A 13,779-nucleotide genomic window follows, 5' to 3' on the forward strand; every position below is an offset into this window, starting at 1 on the left:
TTTACCATGTATCAGTACTCAGCTCCACAGGTAGCATCTCCAAATTAAATGTATTGCCTGTATGGTTTGTGATGACAAAATAGGCATCGGCTTGTGAATTCAACCTTGCTTTTGACTTTGTTTTCTGCAAAGAGCTGCAAGACGTGCCGTCTGAAAGCAAGTATTTGAGCTCTTTTTTTTTTTCATTTTTTCCCATTTAATTATTTGTGCTGTTTTTATAGCTACTGAACACTGAAACTAAACTGACGAATCAACCAGCCCTAAGTTGCCCTGATGGGACACCATAATGGCCACCTCAGCAGCTGTGTGGCTCAGTCCTTGGAGCAGGCACGGGTTGACACCTCTTGCTTAATCAAGTGTTTGTGGGCTGGAAAGGCTCACAGCTGTAGGCAATTCAAACAGGGCTGGAAAAAGGGCATGATTTCTGTGGAAATTTCTTTGAGGCTAGAAGGCAGGTATCGCCTTTCTTGGATCAGTTAAGTCTGGGAGTGGGCTCTGCACTAGGGTCCCTTGTACCTCCCCACCAGGCAGCAGCAGCCACGGGGCAGGTCCCTCCTCTAAAATAAAGCACATTTCTCAGTTTGTGCAGAGGGCTGTGTGGTAGGTGATATGAAAGCGTTCGATATGTCCCTTTTTTAGTTCTTTCCTCTCTATTTCTGGGCGTAAGCAGGCCACAGCTGCTGCCCATACTGGTGCTTCGCACTTTCATGTCTCCACCCAGCTGAAAGCCTCAAATCCCTTTTTTGTGAATAAACACCCCAGAGAGGCAGCTTTTTCTGGTGGAGAAACTGAGTCACACAGATAAGGAAACTATTTGCCTGCACCTGTGAGCATTGTAAGGGATGATAGAGCCCAGGTGTCTAAATTTCTAGTTATCTCCTCCAGCCCCAAGTTCTGAAGGGAAGCTTTCATTTCCCCGTGACCTGTAGGGATTGCTGCTTTCAGACAGGACCCAGCTGCCTGGGGTGGAGGCGAAGCGTGGCTGCGGAGGGAGCACGGGTCTGTTACATAAAGCATGATGTGGATGCTGAACTGCTCATCTGAAAGAGCAGAGTGGGTGTCAAAAGGTCTCAGTGCAGGTGGAGCAGTGAGACGCAGTGTCCACGCAGGGATGCTGGCAGGACTGGGGGATGCTCCGTGGCTGATCGCCGCTTACGGAGTCCTGCGCTAAACTCTACCCTGCTTCACCTCTGCGATAAAACAGGCAGCCCAACACGCAGGAAGGCAAGATTACCCTAGCGAGAGATGAGCTTACGGATGGATCCTAAAAGCTTTCATTTCGGATTGATTTTTCTGTGGGTGAAGCAGGGTTGCTCTCTCATATGACAGTTTTCTTCTGGGGGGCAGTTGGTTCCTCAACTCTTCACCATTAATGCTGTCACTTTCTGATAAAAGCATTGATTTGTAGATTTAGGTTGGAATACCTGGGACAGCTGTCACTCTGCCCCAAAGTCGTAAATTCTCATGGTCTTCCTCATCTGCCAGTCCTCTGTGATTAAAGCAAGAGCTCCTTGGAGCAATGAATCACCTAGACTCATAGGTATTCGCTCGCCGTGTTACCGCTGCAGTCCACTCTGTGTGTTGTCCAGGCACTGTTTGCCTGACATAAACAATAGATAAGATGTCAAACATGCAGAATTGCTCTGGAAGGAAACAGCAATGATCTCCAGAGCTCCAGGTTTCTCATTTCCTTTTAAGCTTGGAAATTAAATGTGGGGGTTCTCTAAAACTAACACAAACACTGGGATGGTTGGCAGTTTCCTTTATTTGTGCATATAAAATATGTTTCAGTGCAGCAGGGAGACAGATGCCATTAATACCTAATACCAAGCATGCAAATTACTACTGGATTTTGTGTAAGTAATTTAGATCCCCTTGGTTTTTTTCCACAGCGTTCTCTTCTATTTATCAATTTCTTCCCTGTATCTCCCGGTTTGCCTGCGTCTTCGTTCATCATTCATTTACAAAGCTATTCAGAGCATCAGAAACCAATTTCCTCCCCGAACCCGGTCCTGTAACAAAACAAGGCAACCCCGCATGCAAGTGATGCTATGAAGATCCGTGCGGTTTTGAACAGAGGAGTGTGTAGCAGGAGGTGGCTTAAGACTAAAGAGAATCCAAACTCCATTTTTCACACACTAAGTCTTGCCTTCAGCTCGGCATCCCTCCCCAACATAAAAATAGATGCTGTCCACTTTGTCCTCCTGTACAGGTCTGTAAACTGTCATGAAATGACACATCAAGCTAACGGACACTGAAGTTTGACTTGTGCTTTTGTGCTCCTCTCGCTCCTGAATCCTTGATTCCTTTCTCCAATCAGACAGCTTAATTAGCCCAAGCCCACCCAACAAGTAGCTGGCTAGCAGCTACCCATCCCGCGCGTGCTGCTCTGCCTCTGAATCACCGCCTTGACTGCGATCCAAGGGCTCTGCTTTACTCTCCCTCCGGGGTGTGCGTGTACGAGCGTGCAAGCGCACTGCAGGCAACCCGTGGTTCATCCCTATCTGCAGATAGCAAATGTAAATCACCAGGGCTGTTACACAACCGCCACCTTACATCTGTACAAATTTGTTGGTCTGTTCACTCGCAGGAGTGTTCGCTCCAGCGCCTCTGCCCAGCGAATCCCCACGGCGGCAGGACCCGCGTGCCCGGCGGACGGAGGATTGCATCTTCTCAATATCTCCAGGAGGTAAGGAGCTCATGTCGTTCTTCGTGTCTTCTCTGAGATGGGATCAGGTGGTGGGTGGCTCGTTTGGGAGGGCATGGGGACCTGTGAAGTAGATTGGGTATGGAGTTTTCCCAGGGTGTCCAGGCTCACATTGCAAGCTCCTGCTTATCACACCGGTACCTGTGTCCTCCATAGACCATGCGTGTGTAGGAGGCAAAGGTGAGGAAGTCTGAGATTTGCGAATGGCTACAACGGACTTTACACCCTGCACTGCTCTAAGTTTATTGGGACAATCATTGTAACTTCTTAGTTCTTGGCTGTTGAACCATGTATAGTCCATGAGAGTGGTAAGTAAGAACATTCTTGCCAATCTAGCCATAGATTATGTGTGGGAAATAATGATTACGTATTAAAATTGTTTCCGTCAACTTTGGTATTTTGATGTTGCTTTGCTTTTGATAAGACTGAAGAAAAATACTGCCCACGAATTTCAGATCCTGCTCTTGCAGTCTCGCTTACTCCTGTAAAATTACAAGAGCCATGCACATGAAAGGCTTGCATGCGCAGGAGACCATGGCAGAGACATGAAGTCCTCATGACTATTTTTCTCCCTGTCTCATACAAATCATCTTCCCAGATATGTTTTCACTGTCACACTGCTGGCACCCCTCATTCAGTGTACCTCTAGGGATATGGCTTCAGATAACTTGTTCCAACTCACAGGGCATCAGGAGATGAGAAAAACTATTTCTTTTACTATTGCTCTCAATCATTCTCTAACGTTTAGGTTTTTTATTCTCTAAATGACTATATTTCCATTCTGGTTTATGGTCAGTCTTTTTGTGCATGTAAATGCATACAGGTGCATTTAAATGTGTGTTACTAATATATGCATACATGTACAGAAAGCTTGGGAAGCAGTAGGCCAATAAGATGTCCAACCTTTCACTCCAAGACATGACACTCCTGCTTTGCCTCACCACGGTCCTCAGATCAATAAAAGCCTTTTTGCTTATCAGAGTTTTTCTGCCATCTCTGCAGATGGTAGCCCATCCTCTCTTCTGCCCGACATCCCTGGCACTGATGGGGATGTGCAGTGGTGAACAGTGGCCATGCCCTGCCTTCCTGCCCTCCCATGAGTGGGTTTGTAGGACTTGCCAGAGCATGGTGCATGACCACCAGCCGCGTCTCCATAAGGTAAACTTGGAAAGTGTTGTCTGAACCCCAGCCTTGACTACTTTGGGAGGAGAACCACGTTGCAAGGGCTGAGATCCAAGTAAGAGGCTCCGATTTTAATCTCTTCCTAAGAATTTTGATCTGCACTGGAGGCAGCACCTGGAGATGCCTCCTCTTGCCTGCAGTCCAGATGCACCTGAGATATTTGAGCTCTCATGCCCCAGGTGCTGCTGTACTGTACTGACATGGCACTTCCCATGGGAGCCTTCTCATTCTCATCTCTCCTCTCCATCACTATCCTCTCTGCTGCTGTACCCCAACAAACACATCCTCACCTATTAGCAATTCCTGCCTTCCAGCCAGAAACCTGCAGAGTGGGTGCCACCTGCATCTAAACCCTCCTAGTTCCATGTGCTCCACCCCGACCTTGTTTCCTCTGGAGAAGCTGCTAGAGAGAGCCCGGGTGCTCCTGCTGCCTCCTCCCGTTGGCCCAGGAAGAACAGGTTTCCTACCTCCCTTCATAAAAGACAACACAACCTCCCAGGGCTTAGCGTGCACTGCAACATTAGGGCACAATTATCTCAGGTGCTTGTTGCTCTTGGTGGTGTTTATGTAGCTGTAATGGTAAGAATAACTTAAGACATCAAATGTATAAAATGATGTGTATAAAGATGGGCAACATTAGCGACAGAGAACAGCATATTGTGTTTATTTACTTCATGTGACTACAAGCATAGACCTTTCCCTACTGCTGGATTTCAGAGCCAGTGGGTTATTCATCAGTGCTTTCTGGCTATTTATATTAGTAAATGTAAATGACAGAGAATAAGCTCTACTAATGAATTTGGACAGCAAAAAACCTTTATCATAATAAAGAATTAGGTGAAGAAAAAGTTTTTAATTAGCTTAATTTAGTTATCAATATAGACAAAAAATCATTAGAGTGATTTGAATGGGTTTTGTTTGTTTTTCTTCTTTACTGTTTCTCCACGAGGCCCAAGACACATAAGACAGATCCTACTCTTGTGCAAAGTGGCTCTGCTCCACAAAGCCATGGAACTATGTCAATTTAAGCAGATGAGAATCCAGCTTGCACTTCTCAAACTGAACTAAAGGCTTTTTAGGTAGCTTTATGTTTGTTTAATTGTATACCTTTTGTTTTAATCATTTCATCTTACCATTGTTTTTGCTTGTGTTGCTCTACTCTGAGAACACTCTTTAGGCCAATATCCACAATACATTTTTTGAGAGAGTCTTAGTGGCAGAGGAAGGTGTCATGTTAAGATACAGTGATTTATATGCTGCTGATTAAGTTTAAATAATTGAGAAGTACTGGTATTCTATGACTTTCTTCTTACCTACTTACTTGCGATTAATCATTTGTTTTTCAGCCTGTGGTTTTTCTTCCAGATTTTACTCCCAGATTTTTTCCTTCAGAGTACTGCCACATACTTTAGATTTAGTGGGAATTACTCCCAAGCAAGGAATGTCGAAAGATTTGTGAGAAACCTGAGAAAAAGATAGATGTGAGATTATGAGAGACAGCATCTTCACAGCAACTGCATCTTTAAGCCAACAGTCAAACCCACTGAAAGGCAGGGAAACCTTAGGCCAAGTTTCATTTCAGTCTCATGTAACCGTGCAAAGCTCAGAGATGAAATTATTAATAATGATAGTCATCTTGAGTTTTCCTGACAAATAATTAGGAATTATCTTTATTGTAGTTATCTGAATCTTCACACCTCCTTTCCCTGGTAGTATCTGGGTTGCCTTCTTCTCCTCGTGGAAAACAGGCTGCACAAAAAATGAGTCACCAATGAAAGAGCGGAAAATATTGGCATACATCATCTGCTCTTCAGGCCCGTGCTGTGCTTTGTCCCAAGGTGCTGATTGATTAAAAACCCGATTAAAGAGGGAAGGCTGGCGGCACAGCACGGCACAGGATGGCTGCTGCGGCACGGAGGGCCCCCGGCATCATGGGGCTCGCAGGTGAGGCTCATCACCAGCACCCGCCCGGGCAAGCATGTTTCCAGCCCCTCCAGCACGGCACACCCCGGCACCACAGGGACTTGGGGGACGAGCCACGCACTCGTCTTGCTACCCAGCTTCTGTAGCTCTGAGGCAAGGTAGGGCTCAGGAGGGTACCTGGCCATGAACGGGGAGGAGGCACCAGGCGAGGAGCACCACCATTCGTGGCTTGGATGTGTCTACTCTTCTCAGGGTAAAAAAACTGGCTGGAGGGCTAGGCCCAAAGAGTTGTGGTGAATGGAGTTAAATACGGTCGATGGCTGGTCACAAGAGGTGTTCCCCAGGGCTCAGCACTAGGGTCTGTTCTGCCTAATATTTTTACCAATGATCTGGAGGAGGGGATGGAGTGCACCCTCAGTCAGTTGGCAGAGGACCCCAAGTTGGGTGGGAGTGTGGCCCTGCTGGAGGGCAGGAAGGCTTTGCAGAAGGGCCTGGACAGGCTGGATGGATGGGCCCAGGCCCATGGGATGAGGTTCCACAAGGCCTAGTGCCGGGTCCTGCCCTTGGGTCCCACCAACCCCCTGCAGCGCTCCAGGCTGGGGGCAGAGTGGCTGGAGCTGCCTGGCAGAAAAGGACCTGGGGGTGTTGGTCGCCCATTGGCTGAACATGAGCCAGCAGTGTGCCTAGGTGGCCAAGAAGGCCACCAGCATCCTGGCCTGGATCAGGAACAGCGTGGTGAGTAGAACTCGGGAGTTGATCGTCCCCTTGTACTTGGCACTGGTGAAGGCCCCACCTCGAGTGCTGTGTCCGGTTTTGGGCCCCTTACCACATAAAAAGACTTTGAGGTGCTGGAGCAGGTCCAGAGAACAGCAACGAAGCTGCTGAGGGGTCAGGAGAACAAGTCTTAGGAGGAGAGGCTGAGAGAGCTGGGGAGCTGAAGGAGGCTGAGGGGAAACCTTATTGCCCTCTACAAGTACCTGAAAGGAGGGTGTAGAGAGGTGGGGGTCGGTCTCTTCTCTCAGGTAACAAGTGATAAGACAGGAGGAAACAGCTACAAGTAGCGCCAGAGGATGTTTAGATTTGATATTAGGAAAAAAATTATTCACAGAAAGGGTTGTCAAGCATTGGAACAGGCTGCCCAGGGAAGTGGTTGAGTCACCATCCCTGGAGGTATTTAAAAGACTTGTAGATGTGGCACTCAGGGACATGGTTTATGGTGGACTTGGTAGCATCAGGTTTACAGCAGGACTCAATGAGCTTAAGAGTCTTTTGCAATCTAAATGATTCTATGATTTCACAGTTCTTCCAAATTCACTACCCCAGGGTGCGGGCTGCAGAGTGAATGCACAATAAACATGTTGTGACCCACAGGTGAATATTAACCTTTAGTGTAGATGGTGCAAGTCTGAGAATGTATAAGAACAGGAAAATCTGATTACTGTGTTCTCACTGTTTGCTCAAGTTCTCTGCTTTTTCTTCTGATTTATGTACAAGTTGAACATCTAAACTCATTCTACCCCCAAATTTATAATTGTTCCTCGCCAGTGTTTTGCCATTAGGCAATATGAATAAGTGCATATCCTTGATATTATGATACAAATATTTTTATATGGATCTTTTCCCAGTGTCAAAGTAATATACTCAGCGGGCACAGGCGAAGAGTCATTATAGACTTCTTAGAAAAAAGTGTTGGGACTGCCAAATCTTGACCGGCATTATTATTGTGGGCAAACAGCTTAGGGACTGAGCTGCAATATCAGAGTCATTTACTGGCAGTTTAAATGCTGTCTGCCTCAGTTTTTCTTTTTCTAAAATGGACACCAAAATGTCTTAAAGCCGTAAAAATTAATTCAGGTTTCTGAAAGACTTGAGATCTTTGCCTGAAACAAAATTATTGAATGCGATGTTTCTACTGACGAGGGGGTATATGCTGTACAGACCCCGGGATAAGTTATTTGCATAGTTTTGTGGAATTAGGTCTAGCAATGTTATTACCCACCAGTAATCAGACTGGTAAACTAAAATAGGACATGATCTAACCCATACCATGAGAGACAGGCTCATTACATCAAGTAGATTTGTTTTGAGTTTTTCCCATATCTCTCTTGTTTTACAATTTTAATTGAAAAAAAAAAAAAATCAATTTGCAGTTGCGCGTCAAAGTATTTATTCTTAAGTATAGAAGCTATACTGTTCTGCATTTTATCTTTGTTTCTCTAAGAAAGCTGGTATATGGTAGTTTGTGACATTTCCATTGTGAAAGATCCTTAACATTAAACAGTTTTTTAGAACCAAAAGCCCTTGCCCTAAGATACATATGGTTGCACTTAAACTGAAATCACCACTTTATGTTAGAAAATATTGTTTTCATCATAAAAGGTAAGTGTTCCCAGAAGTGTATTAAAATGCTCAGAGATACAAAAGAGAAATATTGGAATTCAATCTTGCGTACCAATGTAAAAATATTTAAATACACTATAAATTGCGCAGATCCAGCACTGTTCACTGGAGTATCTTTCAGGTTATTAAAATACTTTCTGTTCAATAAGAGACACTAAAAGTAATCATGCAGTTTGTGTGCTGTTCAGTGTTAGAAACACTTCTAGATATACTTATTGAATAAAGTTCCCTGGGTCACAAACAAAAGTTACTTTGGCTCCTATGAGGAGCAATTAGAATAGGAGAATGCATCAAAAAAGAAAGTGGAAGGGAAAATGCACAGATTATATTTAGTTCGACTCCAGTAGAGGTGATGAAAGGCAGAAATGACTTATGTGGCTGAAGTGAATTAATTCACAATGACGTCTACACACCTGAAGTCTTCATACATATGTTGCACGTGAGGAAGGTACTGACTCATAGAGCCCCTGCAAAAGATCACCTTTAAGACAGGTGGGCAGCCTTACAGTGGGCACTAAATGAAAATAATAGCCCTTCTTTGCCATTCTAGCTCCAAGTCTTGGAAAAACAAAAGCCAGTTTTGTCATCTCTGCTGGAAGAGACTTGCTAATTGCTGCTCAGTGGAGGTTCTGCTAATGGCCCACCTTTTTGACAGGTTAGCAGGTAGAGCAAAAGGAAGGATGCTGCAGCAGTACATGGGCTGTAAATGGAACAAAACCAACTTCAAATCTATGATACAAATATAAAGTAGGAGTAGCAATAATATTTTTACCAACAACCTCTAGCACTGCTGAGTTAGATGCGTTTACAATAACATCCTAAATAAGCCTCCACAAAATCTTCCTCTAGACTCTCTCCTATCTTTGAATAGTGTGGTTTTGGAAAGGGGTCTCAGCTCTACCACTTCAGACTGATTAAGAACAACAGATCTAATTCACCTCAATAAACAGTGCATCTAAAGAGATCTATTTTAAGTGTGTAACTGCTCTCATTAACAGCAATGAATGACCCTGTCAAGAAGTTAAGCAGGAGTAATAGCATCACCTGAGGCAGAAAACATCCTGAAAATAGACATAAGACAACACAGGTAGTTAAAGCTAACACCGCCTAGCCCAAATCCATGTATACAACTCAATAAAATAATTTTTTTCTATTAAAATTAATCTGTGCTCCAACTGAAAGGTCTACCAGTAGGATCCGGGACCTTCAGGTTTGGCATCAGAAGTCTTGCCCTAAGTATCACTGTTTTCTCCAGCAGCGTATTTATAAAGCTCTCAGCCTCGCTTGCCAAATTGGGATAGTGAGACCATAGTGTCTAGCAGGTTGTTTGTCCCTCAGGGTTTCATATGCATTTTGCAGTAAATGTTTTCAAAGTACCTTGTGTTAAAGGATCCTTGCAGGAATTCTTACGCAGGAGAAGCTTTATTTATTTAGGTCAACATTAGCACTATTTCCTGGCTGTTGTGAATACATTCTCAGGGGAGAATTTGTTTGTCATTTTAGTCAGAAAATGACAGGATAAAAATACAGCGGACAGTTGCAAACATAGCTGGTATGGGGGTTGTTTCAGTTAACTCAATGCAAGAGCCTGGATGGAGGTTATTATTTGACTAAATGCCCTTAGTTTGGTGGTAGCCTCATAAGAGTTTCTCTGTATTTCTACTTTCCTTTAGTGTTTTTCTCCTATGTAACTATTTCCCTGCTCCCCTTTTCCTCTGTGGCCATCTCACCTTCTTCCTTTTTTGCACAGGGGACTTAAAGAGAGCACAGATATATTTGAATGAGTTCATCATATAAATGTTGAGACAAAGTCAAGGGTCGCTCCTACTCAGAGCTTGCCAGCATCCCTGAATAATCCTTACACAATATGCGCCCAGTTCCTCCTGCTCTCTGCTAACTCAGTGTATAATTTCTCCAGCAGATATTTTGTTCTTAACAATAACATGTTTCCATCATGCTCAATGAGGTTCAAATATGCAGCTGTTACAGAGAACTCCCATGGAAGCTGATAGGGTATTTGACTGTTGAGAAGTAGATTAATATGATTTGGGAGATAGTTTCCTTTTAAACATTAACCTAGAAAGGAACTAAAGTATGTGTTTACTTTTCACTCGTAAGTACAATTAAGGCTAATCCCCTTTAGTTTTATAAGGGCATTTCTGTACTGGAAATGCTGGGAGTTCTCTCCTAACTCAGGACTGTAGAGAACAGCATTTAAAAATGTGATGAGGTGGTGTGTAGCTTATTTTGTTCACAGTCATGTTGTATGTTTGATCTTTTTAAAGGAAATTGAAGAAAGAAATGGTTTCAAAGGTTGATGTGTCTGGAAATACTTTCCCTGTGGTTACATGAAGCAAAACATAGTCTTTATTGCCAAAAGACAAGGTCCCCCACCATGTCAACGAATCCTGTAATCAGGTTGCAATAGTAACAGATTACGGCTGTCATGTTTCTTTTTTCTCCAGGTTCTGATTTCTCTCCCTATCTCTGGTTTTCTTCTAGTAAGAGATACCCAGTGGCTCATTTTGCTCAGGTCATCCAGGAGAACTGACATGGGCCAATAGTTTCCATTACATTTATCTCATCTCCTGTCTTTTTCAGCTAATCTAAATGAGTGCCACCCAAGCAGGTAAGATATAGTCTGAACTACATTTGCATCAGTGGTAGGTGGAGAAAAACAGAACCTGAATTCTAGAAGTTTTCCTGAAACACCCCTTTTCCATAAATAGCAGAAGTAATTTTAGCAATGTTTTTTACGATAGTTGGTGGCAAATAGATACTTAATGCAAAACTCTTGGACCTGTTCTTAGATCCTCGCTACAGCCTTGCTGTGCTGTGAGAGCAACGTAGGGGGACCTAGAGCCAGCCAAAAGCACTGAGCAAAGGCTTTCCCCAGCGTGAGCGAATTGGTGGCTGACACAATGCTGACAAACCTGCTCTTACCTCTGCCACATTTCCTCCCCCACTGGCCTGCACTGTTGCTTCTGAGGAAGCACTGAGGAACACTGGCCAAGGCACCTATCTCAAGATGTTTCCTCCAAACACCTTGGATGATGGAAACCATGATGTTATCCTGACTTATATCAGGTGTGGGTTTCCTTGAGGGTCCCCTTGAGGGTCCCCTGGTTTTACCAAGCATGGACGTGAACTTAGCACAACTTGTGATTTTAAAAGAAGTCAACATGCAAAATGCCTCCTGTCAACGCTTGTGCCAAAGCCCTTCACCTGAGATGCTGAGAGGAGGGGAGCAGGAGCCAAGGCTATGGACCCACCACCCCATCTTGGGGTCTCTTGCCGTCTCTTCCCTCAAAACGTGTGCTTGGAGGCGAGTCTGTGCCGAGCTGTTCTCAGAGATACAAACACAGCAAGCACATTTTCTGCTGCCTGCCTACTCCAGAGGATTTCCTGGTGCTTTGAGGAGACTGAAAGCAAGCTGAAATGTTCTAGCACTTTAAAGGAGGACTAGGCATTGGTGGGAGGCTTGTTTAGTATCTGAGTGGGATCATGACTACGATGTTCATCTGCATGTTACCAGCATGGAATATACGCAGTTGGGAGCGGTTTGAAGATGAGTAGGCTCAGAAAGAAAGGAAACCTCTTCCAGGGAGGGAGGAGGCAAAGTGAAAGACTGCTAATGCTTGCAGCATGAAGATCGGGGGAAAGATGAAGATATCAGAGTGGGATAATCTCCAGGAGGAGGGGATCAGGCACAGAAAATCAAGACTTGATGGGAGGCTACCCTAAATATGTACTGGGAGGATGGTATTTACCCTCTGGGCAGCAGCAGGGCAGGTGCCAAATCCCTCTGTTGAAGAAGCAGGAGGTTACCAGCCAAACTAGCACACAATGACCCCAGGGGACCTTTCTTTCAAACATACCATTAGATTGCTGGCATGGAGAGAAGCTGGCAACCCTGTTTCACACCAGCAATGATGCAATATAGCTCTTATTTCAGAAGCATCTCCATAAAGTTGACAGCTACTGTTATCATCTGATTCTGCTCAGATTGCTAGTGCTGGTGTTTAAGGTGGGTTTTCAGTGATCTCTGAAGGAGGAACCTGTGCATAATGGATGTAAGGTGTCCTTTAGCATGTGTTTAGCAGTCATCTGCGCGGTTCGGTAGCCCTTCAAGTATTTGAAGAAGCCAGCCAGTAATAGCTCATTGTTTTCAATGATGTTTTAAGGAGGGAATGAATGTTTGCAGCTCACTTAGCATTTTGGGGTGTTTCGCAGGCTGGTTCAAGGCGCTGTGACTTTCTAGCGTTGCTCCAGCAGTATTCTTCACATTCTTTTGTCGAAGAGAGGGGGAAATGTATGACTGATTCCTGCTTAATTAGGCCTCATCTGCTAAACAGTTATGTCACTATTTACATATGAGTAGTCTCACTGAAGTCGAGTCCCACAGCTGTATACTTCATCTGGTAACAATGTAAATCCAAGATAAACAGACTTGGAACAAGAGATGTACATTGCCTTATATGTATGAACTACCTGAATATAGCAAATGCTGGGCTGCGTCGCTCTGGCAAAAGCTACCAGCTATCCTCTTTCAACGCTCTGTAAGTGGATCACCTGATTATTAGTTTTAAATGATGGACCAAACTGCACTCATTAGTCCTGACTTTTACTGAAGCGTGTAACTTGTCCAATGAATAACTTTGAATCAATTGTGCCCCTCTACGATAATATGGGAGAACTAATCTTCCGCACCTACTCATGTCAAGTGATTTTTCGTGGCTGGGTCTCCCATGGCCCAGGGATCAACCCCTCTAGAGGTAAAAACCATAGACGGAAAAAAGATGCAGAGAAAGGAAATGGCTGGAAACTCAACAGACATCTGGGTTTAATTCTACTCCGTCCCCTTTCTAATGCCTTTCTTGTAGGAATCCCTCTCAGCTGTCTGTCAGTGACTCTCTGCCATCATTTTTGTGCATTGACTGATGCCCCATCTTCAGCTGTGGTCCATCAGAATGACTTGGGCTGTTCTCTCACCAGTGAATGGCAGAACAAGGGGAAGGCTGTAATTGCTTTACGCTACCTCCTTCTCTTCTGCCAGGTAATTCCCATCCTGTCTTACCCTATCAATGACCTTTTGTTCTTCCATACACTTTGGTGCCATTCTCTTCATTACTGTGCCTGGTTTTTTTCATTAATTACTTCAGACTGATAAGACTGAAGCAATGTAAAGCAAACACATGCTAAATTTGGTCTAACGAGGATAAAGTGGGTTATCAGCTGTTGTCTATGCCCTGTGAAGTGGGCGGAGTTGTGTTGTGTTATCTTAAGCAGAAGACTTCACCAGGAGCTCTTCTGTGTAGGTCTCTGAAGGAGTTTCTTGAGTTCTGTTAGCAATGACCCTGCCTCAGTATTACTGTCAAACCCCTGCATTGGAAAATGCAGCTGGACAGGACTGAAATGACAGCATGTCCAGTTCCTGTTGTGGATTGTCTGGGAAGCTTCAGTGGAAGCATTTTTTTGCAAGTTTAACAATATAATATCAACTTAATACTGTGACCTGGCAAAGGTTTCTTCTGGACATCTGAAATGACCAAGATCCTCATCAGAAA

General features: G+C 44.3%; 1 protein-coding gene across 1 annotated transcript in view; it reads left to right on the top strand.

Moving 5' to 3' along the window:
• The first annotated feature begins 2,541 nt into the window (after positions 1-2,541).
• Positions 2,542-13,779, top strand: part of BDNF (brain-derived neurotrophic factor) — a 55,668-nt gene continuing 44,430 nt past the window's right edge. Inside the window, exon 1 of the mRNA XM_014953772.1 lies at positions 2,542-2,689. The gene's annotated coding sequence lies outside the window, so the exon portion shown is untranslated. The remainder of the gene's footprint in view (positions 2,690-13,779) is intronic.

This window comes from Calidris pugnax, unplaced genomic scaffold, assembly GCF_001431845.1.
Source record: "Calidris pugnax isolate Ruff unplaced genomic scaffold, ASM143184v1 scaffold268, whole genome shotgun sequence".
Lineage (NCBI taxonomy): Eukaryota > Metazoa > Chordata > Aves > Charadriiformes > Scolopacidae > Calidris > Calidris pugnax.